The sequence below is a fragment of the Mus musculus genome, chromosome 14 (assembly GCF_000001635.26).
Source record: "Mus musculus strain C57BL/6J chromosome 14, GRCm38.p6 C57BL/6J".
Taxonomy (NCBI): domain Eukaryota; kingdom Metazoa; phylum Chordata; class Mammalia; order Rodentia; family Muridae; genus Mus; species Mus musculus.
In genome coordinates, this window is record NC_000080.6 from 96,928,991 (window position 1) to 96,945,494 (window position 16,504).

The 16,504-nt window shown below is 37.5% G+C and overlaps 1 pseudogene; it reads left to right on the forward strand.

Moving 5' to 3' along the window:
* Nucleotides 1-16,028: 16,028 nt before the first annotated feature.
* Gm24770 lies at nucleotides 16,029-16,120 on the forward strand (annotated as a pseudogene).
* The last annotated feature ends 384 nt before the right edge of the window (nucleotides 16,121-16,504 follow it).

Sequence of the window (16,504 nt, forward strand, 5' to 3'; positions counted from 1 at the left end):
AAGACTGTCTCACCTGAGGATTCATCCCATATACAGTTAGCAAACACAGACACTTGTAGATGCCAAGAAGTGTATGCTAACAGGAGCCTGATATGGCTGTCTACTGATAGGCCCTGCCAGAGCCTTACATATACAGAGGCAGATGTTCATAGCCAACCATTGGACTGAGCACAGGGCCCCCAATAGGAGAGTTAGAGAAAATACTGAAGGAGTTGAAAGTGTTTGCAGCGCCATAGGAAGAACAACAATATCAACCAAACAGAACCCCCAGAACTCCCAGGGGATGGCCTTGTCATGCATCAGTGGAAGGAGAGGTTCTTGGTCCTATGAAGGCTTGCTAGATGCCCCAGTGTAGGGGAATTGAGGGTGGGGAGGTTGGAGTGGGTTGGTGGGTGGAGGAACACCTTCATAGAAGCAGGGGAAGGGAGGATGTGATAGGGTATTTCCCCGAGGGAGGGAAACCTGGAAAAGGGGTAACATTTGAAATGTAAATAAAGAAAATATCCAATAAAAATAATATTCTATAAATTTCTCTCTCTGTCTCTGTCTTTGTTTCTATCCATGTCTGTCTGTCTGTCTGTCTCTGTCTGTCCCTCTGTCTCTCTGTCTCTCTGTCTCTGTCTCTGTCTCTGTCTCTGTCTCTGTCTCTGTCTCTGTCTCTGTCTCTCTCTCTCTCTCTCTGTGTGTGTGTGTGTGTGTGTGTGTGTGTGTGTGTGTGTGTGTACATAGAGAGACAGAGAGGCAGACATATAAATGATAATTAGTTGCTACGGAGATTACTGCCACCTCTATACTCTTATCTTCCTAACAATATTAAATCATACTGTCCTAGATACAAATCTTTTTTTCCTATACTTCTGACTTAGTCTTGGTTTGTGATGCATTAACTTTAACTAGGGCTATCTGTTTGACATGGCATTTACAGTTGTCCAAGAATATGATAGCCTCATCAGTAAGTAAACAATTGAAGATAATGTCTATGCTTGCCTGAGTTCATTAGCATCTAATTGTTATTAATCAGTTTAAAATATAGGTTAAAATATGCTTCATGAATATCTTGGTTCTTCAAATCCTGACATTATAATTTCATCAAAGTAGTGGTCACATTTTAATATTAGGTTAATTTCTCTATTGTTCAAAAGCTTAGAATTTTCTAAGCTTTCACAATTTTTCTAAGGGTTATGAAACACTACTTAACATAACCAACTTAAGGTATCAGAGCTCTTTTATTTAACTAGTTGTTGGTAAGGAAGACATACTACCTTAAGGATATGAGAGTATGGTAATTAGAGCTTGAGACCTTTAATACTAATTGATATTCTAATTACATTCCCCAAGTATCTGATAGAAACATCATCAGAGAAGAATATATTTTGACTCACTGTTTGATAAAAGTCATGGTCCAGTTCGTCATTGCAGGGCGACATAGAGGAAATAACTTGATTTAGAAGTTTACATTCCTCCTCAGTCAGTGAGAAACAAGAAAATGATGAATGCTAGGTTGTTTGATTGTCGCCTCCTCTTTTTTTATCTGCCTTACATTCAGTCAGGGGCTCGAGTCCATGGGAAATTGATGCTTACAAACTGGGTGAATTTTCAATTAAGCCTCTCAAGAAACATTCTCCTTCTCCTGTTATGTCTACTGGGGAGTTCTAACTCAAGTAGTCAATGAACATTAACCTTCATTTGCCTTGTCACATCAGAGAAGATTAGATGTGGAGAACTCTGGAACCAGAAATTTAAGTCTACACTAATGCCCTACCTGAAAAATAGCAACTTCTGTAATATCAAGTGTTCAAACATCCTAAGCTATAATAAATACTTCTTGTTTCAACTGTTATATGAAGATAAATGTATTTGATTCTTATTTCCTCTTACTTAGCTGTTGTCAGAATGTTTATGAGAGGACTACAAGTATGGTATACATAAATGCAACAAGGGTCTATTTGCAATACATGAGAAATATACATCAAAGTGGATATCTCTTTTTGAAAAGTTCATGGTGTATTTGCAGTGACATTTAAACAGGGCCCCTACTATTTTTTTCTTTTGTCACAAAATGAAGTTTCCAGTGTAGGAGATAGGTTACCTATAAGCAAACCAAGGAGAGCCCATGAAAGTGGCAAATTATCTAGGCTGTTGTCAAGGGTATTGGCTTCCTTTCATAAACTAAAACCAAGGCCATCACAATTGCTGAGGACAACTGAAATCCCATTGAACACTAAGGTGTTAAGATTATGCCTTCCCAGAGCCTTCAGTCCTTCTGACTAGTATTAATGGCACTGGAATGTACTCTACATGTTATCAAAGGAGGTAAATAAACACCAACTGATATATAAACGCTTTGAAATTGCCTGAAGAATGAGGTACAGTAATAGTGACAGAAAGCTTATAGGAGTCACTAACCAATACCTGATTATATTCAAGGCCAACTCTATGAGAAGGAACCCATACAAAACACTACTTATTTGGTCAGGAACCTGAGACTAGGAAAGCCCTGGACCAAGGGGAATACGAAGTACTATTGTTCTGCTAAAGAAATATAGCTATAAAATTACACTTAACGAAATTCTGCTATACTCATAGATCAATTTTTTTCTAGTCATTATCAGAGTAGCGCCCTCCTGCAGTAAAGAGAACAAACACAGGGCCTCACAACTAGACCATTTGGAGAGAACAACAGACCTTGGAACACTCAGTAATAAGATATCTCCATCAAATCTCTCTTCTCAGTGCACAGGGAACTCTAAAGAAGAGGATCTGAAAGAGCCAAAGGGAATGGAGAATACCAAAGAAACTAAGTCTTCTAAACAGAGCAGGCTGACAAATATAAACTAATGGAGATGGTGGCAGCATGCATAGTGCTGGCATGAATGTATACCAGAGGGAATCACAGCACTGAGAGAAGAAGTGAGCACAAGCCCATATCTCTAACCCAGCAGCCATGTCAAACTGATAACAACATGCAAGTGAAAAAAAAATGTTCTTTCAGTCAGTATCACTGGGCATAAAAATCACTCTGAATGTCAGCCCCATGGCCATCCAATAGATGGCCAACCCAAAACTAGCACAATGGCCTTTAGGTTGTGACAGGATAATTTTTGTTTTAACATTACAAGTCCTTTGTGTATGCATGATGGCTTCAAAATTAGTTGGGTTTTTTGTTGTTGTTGTTGTTGTTGTTGTTTTGTTATGTTTTGTTTTGTTTTTGGAGGAGGGAATTCCTTTATGTATGAGTCTTCACATATATTTCATGGTTTTTCTTCTGTTTGTTTTTTCTACTCAAGTTCATGTGTTTTTGTTTTACCTTTTTATATTTTGTTATTGTTCTATAGCTGTTGCAGGATATTTGGTTACACTATGAACCCTGAGGTTGTGTTTATTTACTGGAAAAGCGTGCTTCTCCTTGTCGTATGGCTCAGTGCTAGCACAGAATTTTAATCCACGAGCTTTCTGTTTAACATAAACAGGATTAAATTCACCCATAGGTCAAAAGGCAGAATGAGCAACCAGTTCGTAGGAAGTGAACATAGAGAGTAAGAGGATGTGAAGAGGACAAGTAGAGAGACGCACAGAAAGTAAAAGGGAACCACATTTAACTTGAAGGGTTTTTTGAGATGGAATGGAGAAGGAGAATTTCCTGTCATCTGGATGTCAGGGAGGAGAAAGATTGTAGGGTTGTGGGTTCTGTGTCTGCTAAGCCACAGGGCAAGGCCACTTGGGGAGGCAAAATGTGGGGAGTTTGACTGCGCTAATCCCATCCACCTTTGGGTCAAATGTGGGTTGTAAAGAAGCACAGCTCCAGGGTGGGGAAGGCACGGGACTACTAGAGCTGGTTCTGAAGTCCACTGGCCTGCGACTAGCCCAGAGCTGTCTGGTTATCTGGCTCATGAACACTCAGGTGCCACTGGTGAGGAAGAGCTGAACTAACAGAGCTGGAGGTTCGAGGGCTGTGTCTCGCCTGGTGCCTGAGGGTAAGAGGGAGCAAGGGGAGAGCTCTGGCTAGTTCCACAGTGAGAGTCCTTGCCTTTATGGCAACAGACTTGGTGTTGATCATGGCTGGGAGTGCAGAGGCAGGAGACTAGCAGTAGGATCTGTAGGCAAAGGCCTTTTCCATGGCTCCCCTTGGCTGATCTCAATGAAAAGAAACCGTCTGTGGCTTCAAACCATTGATGGCCATGATAGGAAGTAGATGTGTAAAACCATACCCTACTTCTCAGGGTGGGTCTGAGATTAAATACCTTTTGCAGGGCGGAATGTCTGAGAAGTGAAGCCTATTGGCTATGCTCTCCGGGCCTCTAGGTATCTCATAGCATGGAGATCTCTGTCTTGAGCCTACAAGACCACAGGTGACCTCTCTTTTCCTATTGTCTTGGTTTGAGACAATAGGATGCCTCATCTACACATGGAAGGTTTTGAGACATTGGCCTGATATGACTGATGGCCACAAATCTATGGGAGGGTCGAAGGGGGTTCTGCCTAGTGGCAGGGGCTGGGTAACCAGGAGCAGGTGAAGCTTCCTACCCTACAGAATCTCCAGGACGTCAAAGACTTTAGCTCAACCAAGGACCAGGCTACCTCTTATGGTCGACTGCCCCACAGAAAGTCAGGTAGGTGCTTTTTCTGCCTCTGTGAGCTAGCAGGCATTTACCTCAGCATCTGGCTCTTCAGTCTTTATTGGTAAAACTGAATGATTGAGATTTTGTTTAAGAAAACAAAAACAAAAAGTAAAAAAACCTGTAGATATCTGTTTTCTAATAAGAGTAAGAAAAGGTATGGATTGTGATGCAAGGTAAAGTAAGGTGATTTTCAAGTGATGATGGGAAAGGAAATTATAATCAGAATATATTGTTTGAAGAATATATTTTTAATGAAGAAAAAGAAAATGACATGAGATAAACATTAATGTTTATTCCATTGAAACTATGGAAATTATTGAGGTAATGCAAGGCATTAAAAATTCCACCTAAATTAAAACGACTACTTTACAGGATCCAATACATAAAAGAATAAAGAAATTCAAATTAATTAAAAGCAAATCCCAAGTCCATCATGAATTGACTTCTCCTTCTGTTTCAGTTTCTTTTTGTAAAATAGATTATATTGGTAGGAATGTAATAGAACAATGTATCCATATATCCTGAAGATCAGAGTGATTATGCTAATTGTGTAATATTGTGAACTTCATCATGTTATCTTCATGTACATATTATACACTTTGATTCTGGGATAAGATGACTAAGTTTTCAAAACTATAAACTAACGTAAAATCTGGGTACACATTGACCATGGTTATTTATGATATTTGCAAAAATAATTCCTCTCCACCATAGTCTTTCTCCGTTTTTAATGCTGAAGATATTTTAAGTATCATTGTTACCAATATTATCAGGTAGTAATAACATATGATAACAAGTCACCTTGAAGGATGCAAACAAAAGCAAAATATTGTTCCTTAGACATAGTATCTCTTAAATATTTGAGTTTAGGGTATTATTTTAGAGGCAAACTTTGTTCTGTAACTATGACATTTCTTGAAACCAATTCCAAATAATAATGTTTTATTTGGAGCCCAGTGAATTTGTGTTTCTAGGACATGGTCCTTCATATGCAGAATAAACACTGGCTTTGTTTTAGGTAAGGCTTGATTTTGGGTGGACAGCTACGTAGTGCCATATGGTGTTTACTAAATTACTGTTACTAAGACACACATGAAGGTCAGATGGATCTAGAACTCAAAATCTTTCTGTGGCATTTTTCAGTTTTGGGAATCCAGGCCTGTATCCTCCTTTCCTAATATGCATAATTTTAGGGCTATGTTTTATTATTCTTATGACCTTTTAGAAAGGTTGATACTGTATATTCAAATTTAAATATAGTGCACAAATACATTGGCTATTTCAATGTTTATGTATGGGCCTCAAAAAGAGTAATCATGGAGATCTCCAGCTTGTGGTGAATGCTTAATAGAAATATTTCATATGCATCAAGTATGCAGCCTAAAAGATTTATATGTTGCCTGATCATAAGAAATTTAAAGAACTGTGATGAAATACTAATAAAACTTATACAATAGTGAATATTTCAATAATATCTTTGGCTTAGCAAATTAAAAATTAAGAGAAATGTGTTCTCTTCCAGGTAAAGACTAATAATGATAGTAACATTATGGATCCAAAATGTAACATTAGCAGTAGAATAAGTGATTGTGAAAATTTAATAAGTTTTAATCTCATGATGCTTGTGCATACTTAACAAAATGCATGTCTAAGTCTTTTAAGTTAAATAGCTTATATATAAACAACTCTAAGAGTCTTCCAATTTTTAACAAGTTTTATTGTAATTATGACCAAGGTTTACATCTTTCACGATGGAATAAAATGTCTTACTTCATTTCCACACTAATTTTTGTACATTATATTTAAGCACTCCATGTTGATTTTTTATCTACATAGTCCTTCATGTCTAGTCTTGTTCTTTTAATAGACTGTATGCTTAAGAAATGTCAGTCAAATTGAATTTTAAATGTACATTTAGAACTCCCTATTTCTTGGTAGAATAATATTCATATGACCTATGAAGGATAGAAAGATGAAGAATGAGTCATTTAGATTTCATTTTCCAGAGCACATAGCCTTTTTTAAAATATGCCAACATAATGGATACTCTTGTGCAGAGAAGCCAGGAAATTTTTCTCTTAGGCCCATTCCATATTTATCATCTCTGTTGTCACTGGGTACACAAGGTCTATGCACTTTGTAAGAGAATTTCTGTCTAGAGAGCTATATTTTCTTTTTCTCCTAGGATGATCAGTATAAAAATGACAAAGTGTTTGCAGCTTGTGTTTAAAAGTAGTTCCTGAAACTAGATCATGTCTTTCTCCATCTTGATGGAGTCAACAGTGTGGTAGATTGTTTGATGCTTATTCTAGTTGTATAGAGATGAAAGCCCTGAAGAGTCACTTGTTTTAAAATGGATGAACAAAGCAAAGGAAGGGATATTTGTTGTCTCTATGAGTCAGAAGGATGCATGAATCAGCTAATACCCAATTGTCACATCGTTATAAGGCATCATACTGTGTTGTGATTACTCACTTTCAGCAACTTTCTCAGTGTAGTTAATGGTAAACACCACTATTGAAAGCTTTACTGTAAGTAGACAGGATATTTCAAAGGCGCTGTTAAGTTTGTGATTGTTTAGAAAATGTCGCACTGAATCCTTTTACATATAGCTCCACTCAAACTACAGGTAAAGTTTTACATATTTTAAAATATTCCAAAAAAAAGACACAGACTTTGATGTTTTTGTATATATTATTTTATCTATTATGAATTGCATAATTGAAGAGTAAAATATTGCTTTTGTTAGGCTATTCGAGACTAAATAACATTAATCTCCACTGGATATGTTATTGAATGCATGTATATAGAAAAAAAAGGCTATATACATGCATTCAATAACATATCCAGTGGAGATTAATGTTATTTAGGACCATCTAGTGATTGCCATATCCAGAGATTCATCCCATGATCAGCTTCCAAACGCTGACACCATTGCATACACTAGCAAGATTTTTCTGAAAAGACCCAGATATAGCTGTCTCTTGTGAGACTATGCCAGGGCCTAGCAAACACAGAAGTGGATGCTCACAGTCAGCTATTGAATGGACCACAGGGCCCCCAATGGAGGAACTAGAGAAAGCACCCAAGGAACTAAAGGGAACTGCAACCCTATAGGTGGAACAACAATATAAACTAAGCAGTATCCCGGAGCTCTTGTCTCTAGCTGCATATGCATCAAAAGATGGCCTAGGCGGCCATCACTGCAAAGAGAGGCCCATTGGACTTGCAAACTTTATATGCCCCAGTACAGGGGAACGCCAGGGCCAAAAGGGGGAAGTGGGTGGGTATGGGGGACTTTTGGTATAGCATTGGAAATGTAAATGAGCTAAATAACTAATAAAAATAGAAAAAAAAAGAAAAAAAGGCAAGGTGTAAGAAAAACTTTTGGGAAAATTTGAAGTACTTAATGTTTATAATATTTTTTTGCAGTCTCTCTCTCTCTCTCTCTCTCTCTCTCACACACACACACACACACACACACACACACTATAATGTGTGTTTGTATGTGATATATGTGTGCATTTAATAAAGACAGTTCATTGAAATCTGTTATATGCATTGAAGATACGGACATTTCAGCACCTCTGCACATTCCTTTTTCTTACCCCTTCCACTAGTCTCTTATATTATCCAGTCTCATTTCTATTATTATGCCAAATTTAAAAATGAATATGTACATACATATGTACATACTTACATATATATGTACATACATATATATATCTATTCCACATATATATGTGAACATATGGGAAAATATTATCTTTTTCATTTTAATTTGCCTTATTATTTTTAATATGATAACCTCGGTTTATTTCCAGTTTCCTTCAGAGACATGGTTTTATGAATCTTTACGGCTGAATGAAACTCCATTGTTTATATTAGCCAACTATTTAATTCAATTCAATTCAATTTTAATTTAACTCATATGTTGATAAACACCTAGCATGATTTGATTATGTTACTACTATGATTTTTTCCAGAAATACTAATGTTCAGGTATGTCTATTGTATGTGCACATATTTCTTTGGGGCACATTGTTAGAAATAGTTTAATTATATCATGTTTGAGAAACCTCAATCCTGACTTCTGTAAGGACTTGACAACTTCCCATTCCCAGCAGCAGGCAATATTGCAGCATCCTACATAGCCATAGCCTAACAAAACATTGTTTCTATTTGTTGCACTAATGCTGGCCATCATTGGCTATGCTGAAGTAAAGTCTCAGTGTAGTATTGACTTGTATTTCCGTGATGGGTAAGGTTGCTGGAGCTTTTGGTACGTTTATGACCTTTTACACTTTATTGTTTTGATACAACGCCTAAGAAAATTACAATAACATTCTTCATACAGATAGAATAATAATCCTAAGTATCATATAGAAACATAAATATCTCTGAATAGACAAAGCAATCATGAACAATACCTACTGCGATGGAGGCATCACAACATTTACTTAATTTATTTTATACTTAATTTATATTGTATAATCTGACATTACAGATATATATTCTGAAGCCAAACATGCAGACATCAAAGTGCATGGAAGGTAAAAATAGGTCATCAAAATTGTATCCATACCTTTTCTGTGACAATGCAGAATAAGGAGAAAAATTAAATATCTCTGTGTTTACTTTTTACATTTTCTTAAATTTTTAAATGCTTGTCTTCACTTTTTTGTGAGACTCTCTTTTAAAAATCTGTGTTGGATGTATATGTCGATGCTGTGGTATTAAATCAACCATTATAGCAATTCAAGAATTTACTGTAACTTGACTGATATTTAGTGTAAGAAATATTAAAAGGCTGTATATGATGATAATGCGTGGAAATTAATTACATTTGTTGTAAGGTCTTTCACATATGTATAGACATAGCAGAAAACTTGTTAACATGGATTATTTCTGAGTACTATGATCTAGAGGTCTGCTAATTTAGATTTTTACCTTGGTATTAATTTTAACTTTTTTATTCATGTTTTTGTTTTATGTGTATTGGTGTTTTGTCTGAATATGTAACTGCTGTACACCATGTGCATGCATTATCACAGAAGGCCAGAAAAAAATGTAATATCGCTTCATGATTCTGTTCTGAAAATGAAATATTATTTCTTACTTGTATTATTTTTAGAAAATGTCTTTGAGTTTTACTTTTAGATTACATCATATACCTGTCAGAATGTCTATGACCAGTAAGACATGTGACGATTCATGCTAGGGAGGATATTGAGCCAGGGGAACACTCCTCCATCGCTGGTGGGAATATAATAGACTTGGACATCTACTACTGAAATCATCATAGCAGTTCTTCAAAGATTGAAATCGATTTACTTCAAAGCCCAGCTATACCATTCTTGGGCATATACACAAATGGTTCTTTGTCCTACCACAGAGATGCTTGCACAGCTATGTTCATGCCTACTCTGTTCCTAATAATGAGAAATTGTAAATAACTTAGAGGTTCTTCAACAGAACATTAGTTAAGAAAAATGTAGTACATTTTCACAACGGAATAGTACTCTCTTCTTAAACATATGAAATCCTGATATTTTCAGGCAAATGGATGGAAAAAGAAAAAAATCATCTTCAGTGAGATAAACCAGACCCAGAATGATAAATATGTAATATGTATTTGCTTATATCTGAATCCTAGTCAATAAAAGAATGATAAATCAAGCTATAATATATAAACCTAAAGAGGTGTGGCACAGAGAAAGGGACTAGAAAGGAGACCTGGATGTAATGGGGGGGGGAGCATATGAAATAGATTTCAAGGATGGAATGAAGTCAGGGGTCAGAGATAAGAAAATGGGGGAACCAAGTGGGAAGGAAGAGCAGGGGATGACAGAGGGATGAGGGGAGAGATAGCTGGAACTGAGGGTATTTGAAGTCTCCAAATAATGAAGGAACCAGAATCCCATTGGTCATGTCTTGTCATCAAGCCAATCACAAAACCTTTTATCTACAATCTGTCCTGCCTGCAAAATAGTAAGGCAATGGTGCCATACTTTGGGGGAATAACCCATCAATATCTGATTTGACTCACTCTTTGAAATAGAACTCAGACCTGACATTGCTTGTTTGACCAAGAACCAGAATCTAAATAGGCCAGAGACCTAGAGTAAAACAAAATACCATTGGCAATGACAAAACAAAGCAAAGCAAAGCAAAGCAAACCAAACCAAACCAAACCAAACCAGCAAAAACAAGAGCAAAAAACAAAAAAACAAACAAACAAAAGAAAAAACAACACAATGACTCCTAATGGTACTTGGCCACGCTTATAAATTGTTTCCATATTCAGTCATCATCACAGAGGGCTTTCTTTTCCTGATGCAGATGGTGACAAATATAGAGAGCACAGCATGGTATCATGGAGAAAGAGCAAGAAAGACAGAGACAGAGACAGAGACAGAGACAGAGACAGAGACAGAGAGTCAGAAACAGAGAAAAGAGAGAGACAGAGACAGAGGTATCTTTGAACAAACAACTTTTTTCACATTGATAATATACACAGCAATTTTGCATGCATTTTGGATGCTACTACACATGGTTCCTGTATCTCCAGTAATTTTATCTATAGAAAAAAAGACTTAATCCAAATACTTTAAACAATCAGAGAACTCTGTAAATATGATGCACTCTTGAAAGAACACATTTAGATCATTGTCTTTTTAATTGTGAAATCTAAAAGAAATAATTCATATCCAGTGCAAAGATTAGAACAAATAACAACGTTCACCTCATGTTATTTGATCAACATAAAGTATCAAAAATAAAATGCCATTTTATTCAACCTTACTTACTCATATATATATATATATATTGTGGTTCATGGTGAATAAATTTTTTTCATTTGATCTCAGCTACAAGCTATTGTGAAAAGAAAACCTTAATTGAGAATATGCATAAGATTGGTCATTAGACTAACCCATTTGGTACCCTTTTGATTGATGATTAATGTGAGAGAACTCAACCATTCCTACACAGTGACACCGAAGGCAGGTAGTTTTGGGAGACATTCTTAGAAGGGGGAATAAAATACTCAGGTGTGAAAGTAAAGAGACAAAATGTGGAGCAGAGACTGAAGGAAAGGCCATCCAGAGTCTGCCCTACCTGGGGATCTACTCCATATACAGTCACCAAACCCAGATACTATTGTGGATGCCAAGAAATATTTGCAGATAGGAATCTGATATAGCCGTTTTCTGAGAGGCTCTACCATAGCCTAACAAATACAGAGGTAGATATCCACAGCCAACCATTGGACTGAGCACAGGGTCATCAATGGAGGAGTTAGAGAAAGGACTGAAGGAGCTGAAGGGGTTTGCAACACATAGGAAGAACAACAATATCAACCAACCAGATCCTCCAGAGCTCCCAGGGACTAAACCACCTACCAAAGAGTACACGTAGTGGGGCCCATTGTTCCAACTGCATATGCAGCTGAGGATGGCCTTATCTGGCATCAATGGGAGGAGAGACCCTTGGTCCTGGGAAGGCTCGGTACCCCAGAAGGCAACTCTTATGGATGAAAGGATTTAATTGTGGATGTTTTCTGTTTCAGAAGATCACACATTCTCTAATTGGTGGGAAGCCTGGTGGTTCTGAGACAGACATAATACTGAATAATTATCTGAGGGAACTATATCTCTTTCCACATAGGAATGCCTTTGTGCCTTTTTGTGGATGTAGTTGAAAGTTTGCTTTGTGAATAGAACTACTTGAAGTTAAAATGTCTCTATAATGCAGGCACCACATCTTTTTAAAAATAGTTTGGATTGTGTATTTTGATCAGCAATGTCTGTTTAATGAGTGCCTATTCCTCCTGTCTCCATTTACAACTCAAAATATAAGATGCTTTCAATAAGTGTTTTCTAAAAATGATACCACTGTAATTATATTTATCCAATGACATACCTTATGATCCCTAGTTTAGTCTTAAAATCACACTTAATACTTTAAATGGCTACATTTGGGTCTGCTTTGAGTTCACAAGTTAATTGGTTTGCTCTCTAGGTTAAAGGGTTATTCAATTTCAATATACATTAAGGCTAAACCCAAACTAGTGTTATAAAAATTAAATATATAATCTAGTTAGGTCTCTCAAGAATATTTATGTAGATGGAAGATTAAAAATAAAAGAATCATGAGTTCAGGTTTTTGGTACTCTGGATCAATCCACGGCAGCATGATTCTGCACCGTGTGCTTAAACAGTACTCAGAAGCCAGACAGTACTCAGAACTTTATAAAAGCTTTCTGTGTGCTTTCATGTTTTTAAATACATGGAGGTATCTATAAAAATATAATATAGCTGGGGTATCTTATTGTTAACAAAAGTTTTTACAAGCTTGTAATATTTACGTTATGGTTACACAGTAATTGAAATGGCAGAAGATTTTCTAAGAAGCAAACTCCCTTCAGGTGAAGTTAGTGATTGCTTTTCTCCATCAGTAGCATTCATAGTAACACCCAACAAGATAAATGCTATGAACTCAGGTGCCATGTTGTTTTCTCCATGTTCCATGACTTATAAGAGACTGCAGTGTTCTCGGCCCTGTGTGGGAGTTCTGAATTGTACTAACTACCCCAATACTCAGAGATCATCATGGAAAGATTCTAAGAACTAGAGGGAGTTAATTAAGGGCTATAGTGAAACCCTGTGTTGAGAACACAGCAGTACAGGTACACATATGTACTCTCAGTAGTTTTTAGAGCATGAATAAGACTTGTTTAATATTAAGTCATATCATCAATGGAATGTGAGATGGTCACGATATTACATGAGTAAAAGAGGAGTTATTTTTATAAAGGGAAGGGAAATTTTTATTTCTCTTCCAGGAGAGAGGCTTTGAGAGGGTACACACTCTTCGGTAGATGACCATACACTCAAGACCATACAGGCACCATTGAACAGAGTCAGTGAAGGGAGAGGGAGTCACAAGGACAAACACATACACAAACACACATACAGAGAGAGAGAGAGAGAGAGAGAGAGAGAGAGAGACAGAGAGACAGAGAGACAGAGACAGAGACAGAGTTAGACACACAGAGAAAGACACACACACAGAGAAACAGAGAAATTTGAGAAGCAGGATTCTTGAAGTGTTGGAGAGAAATGATAAGGGAAAAAAATTGAATGGAGACAATTGTGGCTTTCTTTTCTTTCCTTTTGTTTTCTTTTGATTTCTTTTCTTTCCTTTTTTTAACTTTTTTTTTATTGGATATTTTATGTATTTACATTTTAAATGTTATCCCCTTTCCTGGTTTCCCCTCTGGAAACCCCCTATAGCATCTCTCCTTCCCCTGCTTCTATGAAGGTGCTCCCCTCCCACCCACCCTCTCCTACTCGCAGCCCAGGCATTCCCCTACACAGAGGCATCTAACCTTCACAGCACCAAGGGCCTCTCCTTCTACTGATGTCAGATAAGGCCATCCTATGCTACATATGGAACTGGAGCCATGGGTCCCTACATGTGTACTTGTTGGTTGGTGGTTATATCTCTGTGAGCTCTGGGGGGTCTGGCTAGTTGATATTGTTGTTCTTCCTATGGACTTGTAAACCCCCTCAGATCCTTCATTCCTTTTTCTAACTCCTCCATTGGGGACTCTGTACTCAGTCCAATGATTGGCTAAGAGCATCTGCCTCTGTATTTGTAAGGCTATGGCAGAGCCTCTCAAGAGACAGCAATATCAGGCTCCTGTTAGCATGCACTTCTTGGTATCCTCAAGAGTGTCTAGGTTTGGTGTCTGTATATGGGATTGATCCCTGGGTGGGCAGTCTCTGGATGGCCTTCCCTTCAGTCTCTGCTCCATGCTTTGTTCCTAAATTTCCTTTAGACAGAAGCCATTCTGGGTTAAAAATTTGGAGATGAGTGGGTGGCCCCATCACTCAACTGGGGACCTTGCCTTACTTCTGGATATGGTCTCTATAGGTTCTCCCTCCCCTTTGTTGGGCATTTCAGCTAATGCCATCCCCATTATGTCCTGGGAGCCTCTTGTTTCCTCGCATCTGGGACTTTCTGGTGGATACCCTTAGTTCTTCACTGGCCCCATTGCTATACACATCTCTGGTGAAAAAGAAAGTAAAAGATCCATGATGATGACTGTGATGGTTTTTATATCCTTGGACCCGGGAGTGGCATCATCTGAAGGTGTGGCCTTGTTGGAATAGGTGTGACCTGGTTGGAATGGGTGTGTCACTGTGGGTGTGAGTATAAAATCCTCACCCCAGTTGCCTGGAAGTCAGTCTTCCACTAGCAGACTTTGGATGAAGACGTAGAACTCTCAGCTCTGCCTGCACCATGTCTGCCTGGATACTGCCATGCTCCCACCTTGATGATAATGGACTGAACCTCTGAACCTGTAAGCCAGCCCCCATTAAATGTTGTTTTTATAAGACTTGCCTTGGTCATGGTGCCTGTTCACAGCAGTAAAACCCTGACTAAGACAATGACTTACAAAAGGAAAACAAGAATTTCAGCACTTGTATATGATAAATCAGTGGGGTAGAATTAGAGCGGATACATTATATTAGATGTAATTTTTTATTAGAAAAATATTCTCATTTAAACTGTGTTCCAGATCATATAAAATTAAAAATAAATTTTTGAGTACTGTTCAGATAGTGAAAAATCTCAGTTTTATGAGAATTTAATTTTTAATTAATATGTCTCTATCCCTATCCCTATCCTTATCCCTATCCTTATCCCTATCCACATCCATATCTATCTATATCTATATCTATATATATGTCTATGTCTATGTCTATATGTCTATGTCTATGTCTATGTCTATCTATGTCTATATCTATGTCTATATCTATATCTATATCTATATCATCTTTAGGTAGATATATTTGTACCACGTATGTGCTTTCTGCCTATAGAAGAGGGCATGAGATCCTCAGGGTCTAGACTCACAGGGAGTTGTAAGCATCTATGTGTTCTGGAAACTGAAGAGTGTCCTCTGCAGGAACAGTAAGTTCTTTTGACCATCAAACTACTGCTTCAGACTAATAATAATAATAATGGCTTTATGCAACATACTATTTCACTTCATGAACTTCCTAAAGAAAGGAAGGTTCTCCTTTCTTTGACTAATAACACTGTTGAGGATACGCAAAGCCATGGGTCACATATGTAATAAGCCCATGACAATTCTCTGCCTTCTTTATTCCTGATTTCACTTGCCCAGTATTATAATAATTATATAAATATGATGCGTGTAATATTTAATGTTGGAAAGGCCTAGGAGGGTGAGCAAATGGCCTCAGCACGAACAACCCATGAGTCATAAATACCAAGAAAGTCCTTCACTCACATGTCCGATTTCTGGATAATGGCTGATTGGAACTGAAACTGGACACATGAGGGAAGGATATTCTTGATATTTATCACTCATGAGTTGTCATTCCACAGAGACACCAGGAAGGAAGGAGATGTCTATGCTTAGTGTTCTGACCTGGGAACATCTGAATGATTGGCTGCCTAACTCTCCCTGAAATAAAGACAGCCTGAGATGACCACTAATTAGGCCAGCTGGATCTAGGAAGGAAAGCATGTCAATGTAGAACTCTCAGCTTCTCCTGCACCATCCCTGCCTGGATGCCTTGATGATAATGGACTGACCCTCTGAACCTGTAAGTGAGCCCCAATGAAATGTGCTTATGAGAATTGCCTTGGTCATGGTGTCTGTTCGCCTCAGTAAAACCTAAACTAGGACAAGCTTTCTGTAGGATGTAGTTAGTGAAGGTTTTTTGTTTTTTGTTTTTCCCAGTCTATAGGTTGCCAAGTTGTCCTATTGATGGTTGTACTGGTTAGTTTTGTGTGTCAACTTGACACAGACTAGAGTTATCTCAGAGAAAGGAACTTCATTTGGG